Here is a 10,551-nt window from a genome sequence, read left to right as displayed (position 1 = left end):
AAATTATTATCTATATTAAGAATTTTATTTTTCAACGGTATTAAACAATTAAGGTTCCTGAGCCCCTGAGTTCTGATTTTGACTGTCAGCCCTGACGAAGCCCTGCAACGTGGGGCGAAACTTTGGCTCATTAAAATAGTTGTTATTATTTTACTAATTTAATAAATTTTATTAATGTACTAATTTTACTAAAATAGTTGTCATATAAATCGAGACCTGGTTCGATTAAAAAAATAATCGATTGCACAGGTTAATTAAATTACCTATATTACATAAATGTACTTATGGTATAAATAATGTTCTAAAAAAAATTGAGCTTTTGGAGGTTTTGGTTTTATGATCCATTAAAATTTTGAACTCAAAAGTAAATGTAAGACATAATGAATAATAACTTAGAATTAATAACATGATGATACTAACCTATAATCAATGATTAGTTCTTGAAAACAGAATAATCGTAATATTATTTCTTACGCAATAGATGCAAAAATATATCTTCAACCAAAGTGGATTATAAAAATAATTAAATTAGAATCAATAGAAGATAAATCGTCTCATTGATATTCTCAATCTATAGCGTATTAAGTGAACTTGAATCTATAGTTTAGGATCTCTGCATGCCACCTCATTATCATAGCCTTCTAAATTGGTGAACGCGTCACTATTGGAAAGGATACCCGATGAATAATTACAAACAATAATATCAAGTATATCATATCAAGGGGGTCTGTGGTATCTAGTTCTTGTTCTAAATATATAGCAAGTCTAAGAACTATAGGTCAGTTCCAATCAGTCTTCAGTGTATAGAGATATACATTATAAATAGAGATAACTGCAGGCAGAAATAAATAATAAAATGCTGTTTCTTTAATCCCCATCAGCTCTAGAAACGCTGTCTTGCCAGAACACAGCATTATAAGTGATCATATATAAAAGGAAGAAAAATGGTACATACCCCACAACATACTCTTATCACTCTACATTGAGATTTAAGTAATCAAAATGCAATTCGAAACTGGAATATTATGTTCTTCAATACAGTATTTATTACATAAACAGGATACCGAAGGTAAAATTATTGTTATAACAAACATAAAAAAACGAACAAACAAAAACGAAAACATTTATTTTTTTTAATTTAGTTATATAATAACGAAAGTCTAATATTTATCATTCGTTTATTGCCACCAACAATGAAATTTGGTTAATTATATTAAAGAATAAGATTAAAGATATTAAAGAATTGAAGATACTGGAGAGTTTTTTTTTAATCAATTAAAATGAAACCTACCTGATATTAAATCTATACAGCTATAACCCATGAATGGTCAGGGGTTCAGTACTTTGTTAGGGAGTACTGTTACTAGACCAACGGTTGTGAAAGGAGGTGATTTGGTCGGAATCACGCTCGACCGCCAGATTTTCAACCAATTAAAAAGGCTGTGTGGACCCCAGAGGTCTCCCGAACCCACAGGGCTGACTCAACGGCTACAGGTAACAGATAATAATTACTTCCTTACAAAGTACTGAACCCCTGACCCTTCACCTGATATTAAAGATAATCTAATTTTACATAATGCGGGTTTAATACATTTCATTAGAGGCGTTTTTTAAAAATGGTAAAAAAATGAGAAACGACTATATAAAGAGACGCTTCCGGAAAGTTAATTTTAGCGAATTATAAACTTCACTTTTTTTTTTTTTTAAATAATTTATTTATTGATATTTACAACTGTATACATATATACACATCAAGTATATTTGCTGTAAGTGATATTATAAAATGATAAAAACATGTGGAGAATATACCCATTGATAGAACTCCAAAAACATTTCTAAAGGAGGAGATCTCGAGGCCATCTTCTTTTCAGACGTCTAGGAGGATTATTAGGTAGTGAAGGAGAAGCCAGGTTAGAAAAGAGTTGGTTTGGATGATTAGGAAGTTTATTATGGAAGGATTGGTATCTGGTTCTGGCCAAATCGGCAACATAGGGAACATTGAGGTCCTGATGGATGATTTGATTTGTGACAAAGTAAGGAGCATTAAGGATTTTACGAAGGATTTTGGACTGTAAGAATTAGATTCGAGAGGAATTAGATGGTTTAGTGGAGCTCCATTGCTCAACTCCGTATGTCCAAACAGGCCTTATAATAGTCATGTAGATCAGTCTTTTGTAATGGATTGGAAGTTTGGACCGTTTGTCTAGTAAATGTTGTAATTGTCGGAATCGACGAGCAGTTTCCTGTCTTTTCAGTCTTGTGTGAGGATTCCATGCCAGCCGTTTGTCCAGATTTAGTCCTAAGTAACGGATCTCTTCAACAGGAATAAGCGGGGTATTATTAAAAGATACTGTAGGGCAAGACGAAGCTTTACGACGAAGAGTAAATGTGATTTGGTGGGATTTATTGGAATTAATTTTAATCCTCCAGTTTTGGCACCATAGGAGAATAGTGTTAGGATGGGTTGGGATGTCAGCTGTAAAAACTGTATAAAGGATAGGACCAATGATACTACCCTGAGGTACAAACTTCACTTAAATACAATATTTCAGTTTCCTGCAAATTATTGTTTTTTTAACTAGGCTGTACACGTAAGAAAACACACGTACACAAAGGCTGACCAATTTATAAAACTTAGTTATTTGAACTCAGGTACTCAGAAAATTTTTTTTAAAATTTATTTATTGATATTTACAACTGTATAAAAAATACAACAAGTAAATTTGATCATAATGACATAATTATAATGATATGATGCAGCATGTAGATAAACTACCCCCCCCCCCTACTACTAACTAGTCGAACTCTAAAAACATTTTACAATATAAGGTCACGAGGGCATCTTCTTTTCAGGTGCCTGGGAGGATTGCCAGGAATGGAAGAGGAAGCAAGGTTAGAAACTAGTGGGTTTGGGTGGTTAGGGAGTATATAACGGAAGGAATAATATCGGGTTCCAGAAACCTTAAAATGTTTAATACCATTGAAAATTAAAATTCGAAAATTTTCACAATATTAATGCTTCACCTTACTGTATATAGGTAAGTGAATGAGAAATCACCATTTTTCTAAAATACTAAGTATGATGTTATAGATAATAATTCAATAAATCGATATAAAAAAAGTTTTTTTATCAACAGTCATTACTAAGTAATCGCACTAAGTAAACACTTCAAATATCATATTACTTTAGAATTAGTCATGTTTATCGCCATTATATTATCATTAAAAAAACACAGAATGAGCAATTAATGATTTTGTAAGCGTTCTAAATGAACCAATTAAAGATATATTTTTATCTTGTATTTTTGAATGAAATTCCAAAATGATTAAACTTGATGTCCCAAAGATCTACAATAGAGCGATTTACCCTCTTATCCGGTGTTTGATTAAATGGTTTTTAAATATATTAGTGATAATAATAATAATATTAATTTATTTATGAGGCAACCCCCGTACAAATAGAGTTAGCTTGTGAAATACATGAAATAGATAATCAATTGTAGTAATTTTATAAAAATGATAAGTTATTAGTTTTTATTAGTTGTTAGTATTTTATAATATTAGTTGTATAATATATAATTATATATAATTATATATAATTTAATAATTATATATAATATTAGTTGTTATTAGTTTACAAAACAGATCGTTTATATAAACTAATAACAAACATTATACACAAGATGGGCTATCCAAATTCGTTTGAATAAAGCAGTAGAACAAAAACGTCAGTTTTTGTTTAATAATATTAAACAACAAAAAAGGAAACAAAAAAATATTATACCTCCTGATGGGACGATAGGTGTCCAGCTCTAAGCAAATGGTTTTGCGTTACATAAATAACAGTTTAAGGTCCAATCCTGAGGGTACAGACAGAAATTACAACTGATTTCGGCTAGTATTGCTTATCTTTAGCATGAATTGGATTCGGTTCACATAGTACAAGAGACGGGAAGTAAAAAAGGCAGTTATCCCACCCCAATTTTTGATTACTTTAATGAAAACTATGTGTAATTAATAGTTAAAATTGATGAGTCTGCCAAGTATAGGTAGGGGAATAAAAAGTGCCACCTGTTTCATAACCTTAAAAAATACTACTTCTTCATTAGGAACTCTGTATCTTAAAAACTACCAACAACACTAGAAACCTAAGAGCACATTATTTGTAAATTTGCTGAAATATTAGCCTTAAAAAAGCTATTTACGTCCAATTGTTCTCGAGATATAGCTTTTTAAAAAGCAAAATTTCTAATATATGTACTGAAAGATTAGTAGTTTTGTTAATTTATTTTGAGAAATCTATATCTCAGGAACTATGTGATGTACAGATATCTATTAGCACTCAAATTAAAGCTAGTATAATGGACTATTTATTATGTTTATGTAAGAAGTTTATGACTTTTACCTTCGTAGGAATAGTAGTTTTCATGATATATGCTAAAATAAATTGATTTATCGTTGTTCGGACAATAAGTGTGATTTATGAAAAACTTCATTTCAGAAATACAGATGTCTGCCAGCGCTCAAATTAAAGCTAGTTAAATTTACTATAAAATAGTTAAAAATTTTTATCTTAGTAAGACTAGTAGTGTTTATGATATTTGGCAAAATAAACTCACAAAATGTTAATTTCTATAGTTGTTCGTATAAAATGTTGGATTTTGGAAAATAATATATCTCTAGATTCATAAGACGCACATATGTCTGCCAACTCTCAAAATAAAGGAAATTTAATTTACTATAAAGTAGTTCATGAGGCTTATCTTCGTAGGGGTAGTAGTTTTTATGATATTCACATACGAATATAAATTTGGCAAATAAAAATTTGTCCAAACAACTATAAATCAATTTATATTAGCAAATTTCATGAAAACCATTACTCCTACAAAGATAAACATCATAAAATACTTTATAGCTCATTAAACTAGCTTTAATTTGAATGCTAATAGACATCTGTACGTCAAATGGTTTTTGAGATATAGATTTTTCAAAATAAATTCACTAACTACTGATCTTTCAGTGCGTCCCATATAACATTTTCATGAAATGTTGCTTTTTAAAAAAGCTACATCTCGAGAACTATTAAACATAAATAACTCTTTTAGGGGTCATATTTTAGAAAATTTGCTTATCTTTAAATGACGTTCTCTTAGGTTTTCTTGTGTTGTTCCTACTTTTTAAGCTATAGAGCTTCGAATGAAAAATTAAATTATTTTATTGCATTCAAACAGCGGCCATTTTATATTCCCCCTCCTTATACTTGGCAGACTCAACAATTTTGACTAGTAATTATACATAGTTTTCATCAAAGTGATCAAAAATTGGGCTGAGATAACAGCCTTTTTTCTCCTCTTAGGCTCTTGTACTATCATAATCATATATGATAATAGTACAACAGTACTACATAACCTATAAATTCAATTTTCTGAAATAAGTCATTAATATTTTGTTTACTACGTAGTCTCCTCTGACGTAGATCCTGTCCGCTAGTTCATATTAATTCCAAATAAATTGCTTTCTTATACACAGGCCGGTATCTTGGCTCTTTCCTAGACATATGACTCTTTTTAGCGTGGAATCCACATACTAGACTTAAAAGACAAGAACTCAACCGACGATTCGAACAATTATAAGACAGCTTTCATTACACAACAAATTACTACTTCACGAAACAATAATAAAACCTGTTTGGACCGCTTCGCTTTCCTATGTATGAAATACATAATATATTGAAGAATACAATATTTCAGTTTCGAATTGCATTTTGATAACTTAAATCTTAGTATAGAGTGATAAGTGAATGTTGTGAGGTATGTACCATTTTTCTCCCTTTTATACATGCATACACTTATAATGCTGTGTTCTGGCTAGAGAGCGTTTCTAGAGCTGATAGGGATTAAAGAAACATCATTTTATTATTTATTTCTGCCTGTATTTATCATTAATTGTATTGCATATCTCTATACACTGAAGACTGATATGAAATGATCAATAACTCTTAGCAATGTATTGCTATATATTTAGAACAAGAACTAGATACCACAGACCCCCTTGATATGATATACTAGATATTATTGTTTGTTATTACTCATCGGATATCCTTTCCAATAGTGACGCATTCACCAATTTAGAAGGTTATGATAATGAGGTGGCATGCAGAGAATCTAAACTATAAACTCAAGTTTACTTAATACGCTATAGATTGAGAATATTAATGAGACTATTCATAATCTATTGATTCAATTTTAATTATTTTTCTAATCCAGTTTATATATTTCTTATCATTATAAGATATATTTGTGCATCTATTGAGCAAGAAATAATATATTTGTGCATCTATTGACCAACAAATAATATTACGATTATTCTGTTTTCAAGAACTAATCATTGATTATAGGTTAGTATTATCATATTATTTATTCTAAGTTATTATTCATTATGTCCTACATTTATTTCTGAGTTCCAAATTTTAATAGATCATGAAACAAAAAACTTCAATAGCTCAATTTTTTAAAGAACATTATGTATACCATAAGTACATTTATGTATTATAGGTAATTTAATTAACCAGTGCAATCGATTATTTTTTTCTATCGACCCAGGGCTCGATTTATAGAGAAAAGCATTAAAACAAAGAAATATTAGTCTAAACAATGATATATAAATAATTAATAAATGGAATATGGTCTGGGTGCGGTAATCAAAAAAATCAAATAGTGACAACTATTTTAATGAGCCAACGTTTCGCCCCACGTTGCAGAGCTTCCTCAGGGCTGTTTTGACAGAAGTCCAAGTCAGAACTCAGGAGGTCAGGAACCTTAAATGGTTAATACTATTGAAAACAAAAATTCGAAACTTTTTACAATTTTAATATAGATAATAATTTATGGATAATATGATTCAGAGGCCCTGAAGGGCTTCGTCAGGGCTGTTTTGACAGAAGTCAAAGTCAGGGTCAATGAATGTAAAATTATTATCTATATTAAGATTGTGGAAAGTTTCGAATTTTTGTTTTCAATAGTATTAAACATTTAAGGTTCCTGACCTCCTGAGTTCTGACTTGGACTTCTGTCAAAACAGCCCTGAGGAAGCCCTGCAACGTAGGGCGAAACGTTGGCTCATTAAAATAGTTAAAATAAGTTAAAGAAGATGACATTGACACCTAAGTAGATGTTAATTTTTATGTACTTTCACATTCTGATTAATTGATTAAAGATTCTCATTCTGGATAAATTCTAGATATGTTTTGTCCGGAAGGGTCGAATCAACACAAATATTTGTATCAAGATAAATTTCCTGAATCAACTCTGTTATTATAAAATTTTCATGTAAACAATTTGCAGGCCAATGTCAAACTGAGAAATTGGCAGATAATTATTTTCAACTTACTAATGAAATCTTCAATATCCACTACACAAATTATCTGCTGCTTATTAGCTAATATAAAAATAGCTAATCCTTTTATTAATGCTTATAATAAGTAAATAGAGCCAAATCTGGAAGGAGTTTGAGGAAATTCAATTGAAAAAAGTTGAAAGTTGGATTTTAAATATTTTTTTTTGGAATATCTACAAATATTTGAACAATCTTTTTTTTCTAACTCTTCTTTTTATCACTAGAATAATATAATCCTAAATAATTATGTTTTGAAATCAGAGTTTGGTAAGCTCAGGGATAAGTTGATTTCATATGACATATTAAGTGATTAGGTTATCAGGTGTGGGGTAAATCAAAGACAAATTTAAAGGACAAGAAGATATACATTTTTCGTAATTTTTTTCTATTTTATTTTCAATAAAAATTCCTAAAAAGATCATTTAATGTATCACATATAAGTATTATGAGTTACAGTGAGATTTTTAGGAAGGAATAATTGAAGACTGTTGTCTAAAGACTGAATATTGTTAAAATATTATTTACAATATTTTAAACTTATTTGAACTTGATTGATTAACTTAGCACTAAATCTCGAAATCGAAATTTCTATAAATGATGATTTATAAATTATGAAAGTATTTGGAAGAATATAGTTGACCGTATGAAGTAGATTAGAGGAAGATCATTAAAGGAAGTCTGGGTGGCAGTCATTAAAGGAATTAAAATAGTAAAAGAAAACTATTTATTGTTAACCAACCTTTCACCTCACATAATACATTTAGTAAATGTGGTCTTACGTAAAATGGAGTGTTACAGACGTGTAGAGCAACTCCCCACTGGTAGCACTCTAATGACATTTTACATTAGCTGGTATCGTGGCCACCTTCTTTTTAGGCGTCTCGGGGGATTGTCAGGAATGGAAGATGATGCAAGGTTAGAAACTAGGGGGGTTGAGTGGTTAGGGAGCTTATAATGGAAGGAGTGATATCTGGTTCGGGGTAGATCGGTCACATAGGGAATATTAAGGTCTTCTTGTATAATTTTATTTGTGACAAAGTAAGGATCATTGAGGATTTTACGAAAGATTTTTGATTGTAAGGGTTGAATATGAGAGGAATTCGAAGATTTAGTGGAGGCCCAAAGCTCAAATCCATATGTCCAGATTGGCCTTATTACAGTCATGTAGATCAGTCTTTTGTAATGAGTTAGACGCTTAGAACGTTTGTCTAGTAAGTGCTGTAATAGTCGAAATCGACGTGCAGTTTCCTGTCTTTTCAGTCTTGTGTGAGGATTCCAGGTTAATCGTTTGTCCAAATGTAGTCCAAGGTAGCGGATCTGTTCAACATGAATAAATGGGGTATTATTAAAGGATACTGTAGGGGAAGAAGTCGTTGGTTTACGACGAAGTGTAAAGCTGATATGATCCTTGGGAGGATCCTTCGAGAAGAAACTTTGCAAGAATGGAATCGATGGTGGATGGATTGCTTAAAAGGGGTCATCCTAAGGAAGTACTTTGCTACCGTTGGTTCACTCCTAGAATCAACGTGGGTCCTGCCCGACTACTGAATCTCACAGTTCCTCAGGGGGCATGGGGGTTTCCGAGCTAAGCTCGATAAATATCGATCATCTATACCCAATTTGTCAGGTTCCTGAGACCGCCGAGCACGTCGTACTTGCCTGTACCACCTATGAAGCACTGAGAGCCCAAGACGATGAGGGAAACAGGACTCTATGTTCTGACTGAGAGCGATCTTCCTGAGCTGATCAAGAAAGAAAACTACCCGCACTACCAGACCTTCGTGTATGGGTGGAAGAAGGCTGTGGGCTCTACTCTCTACTCCTTGGGTAGGAGAGAATAAGCTACACCATCAAGGCCTTAGTAGAAGAGCAAGATTTATTTTGTAGCAAGAGCAGGCTGTGTGCACAGCTATGTAATGTTTGTCATATGTAGCAATGAGTTGTACCCACTGCTGTGAACACCCGTATTGTCTAATAGGCAGAGTAGGGTGATAAACAAATAAATAATAAAGGTGATTTGATGGGATTTCTTGGAATTTATCTTAATCCTCCAATTACTACACCATTCTTCGAGGGCTGTGATATGGGATTGGAGAGTTTGGGATACAATTAATGGTTTATTATTAACAGCGAGCACACATGTGTCATCGGCATACGTGGTGTGAATAGTGCTAGGATTGGTTGGAATGTCAGCTGTATAGTCGGTGTAGAGGATGGGACCAAGGATACTACCTTGAGGAAGATATAAGTTAAACGTTGGTTAACAATAAATAGTTTTCTTTTACAATTTTGATACCATTATTGACCGCCAGCCGGAATATCTTTCTTCTACTATCTACTTCATACGGTCTACTATCTTCTTCCAATATAAATAAACAAACACGGGGTCACCAAGATACAAACAGTTCTACTTTCCGCCGCAGTGCCACCTTCAAAATGACCGACCTATTCAACAACCCTTATCACCATAACTCCAGCCCTCAAAATACTATCTCTCAACAATGAGTAATCTACTACAATTTATATGTCTAGATCTATATTGAGACTTTTATCACACCTTGTTATATTTATTAGCAACTTGTCTCCAGTCTACCAACATGTATATTTCCTCATATTGTTATTATTAATATTTTATAATTTTTAGTTTTTCTATATACTTTATAAACTTAACAATTGTTTTGAAATGTCTTTTATTTTTAATGTTCTGTTAATTCTGAAATGTTTTTATCTTATTATTAACATACAGAATTTTGATCAAAATTACTCTCAACTTTTATTCTCAAAAGCTCCTCAGGAAATTTTCAAGAAGGCAAGCTCTAAAAAATTTTGTTTTTATATTAATTACATTATTTTCTTAACTACATACTGATATCTTTGGCCATACCTTAAATATTGATGTCTTGTTCTTCAAAATCTTATCTAGAGGCTAATTGACCAAGTCATGTCTTTAAAATAAATTAAATATTAAAATAACATCATTACAGCTTCAAAAATTGTTTTTAAAATTGTAATTGATTACTTACTTACATATCTTTTTATATCTTAAATTTAAAAACTTTTTTACACAAATAATCTTCTATTTTTCACTTATAACCATCATTCATAACAAAACCTACCTTTAACAGGCTAGGACTCTTATCTGTTAAAGGTTATCAG

At 31.4% G+C, this 10,551-nt stretch overlaps 1 long non-coding RNA gene across 1 annotated transcript in view; it reads right to left on the bottom strand.

Moving 5' to 3' along the window:
- Positions 1–10,340, bottom strand: part of LOC106688506 (uncharacterized) — an 11,146-nt gene extending 806 nt beyond the window's left edge. The window contains exon 1 of the long non-coding RNA XR_001344327.2: positions 10,280–10,340. This is a non-coding gene — a long non-coding RNA (uncharacterized lncRNA). The remainder of the gene's footprint in view (positions 1–10,279) is intronic.
- Between the last annotated feature and the right edge of the window lie 211 nt (positions 10,341–10,551).

The sequence above is a fragment of the Halyomorpha halys genome, unplaced genomic scaffold (assembly GCF_000696795.3).
Source record: "Halyomorpha halys isolate HHAL.00 unplaced genomic scaffold, Hhal_1.1 Scaffold1144.1, whole genome shotgun sequence".
In the NCBI taxonomy this organism is placed as follows: Eukaryota; Metazoa; Arthropoda; class Insecta; order Hemiptera; family Pentatomidae; genus Halyomorpha; species Halyomorpha halys.
The sequence above is the reverse complement of the archived record's forward strand: the minus strand, read 5'-3'. Positions and strand labels throughout refer to the sequence as shown.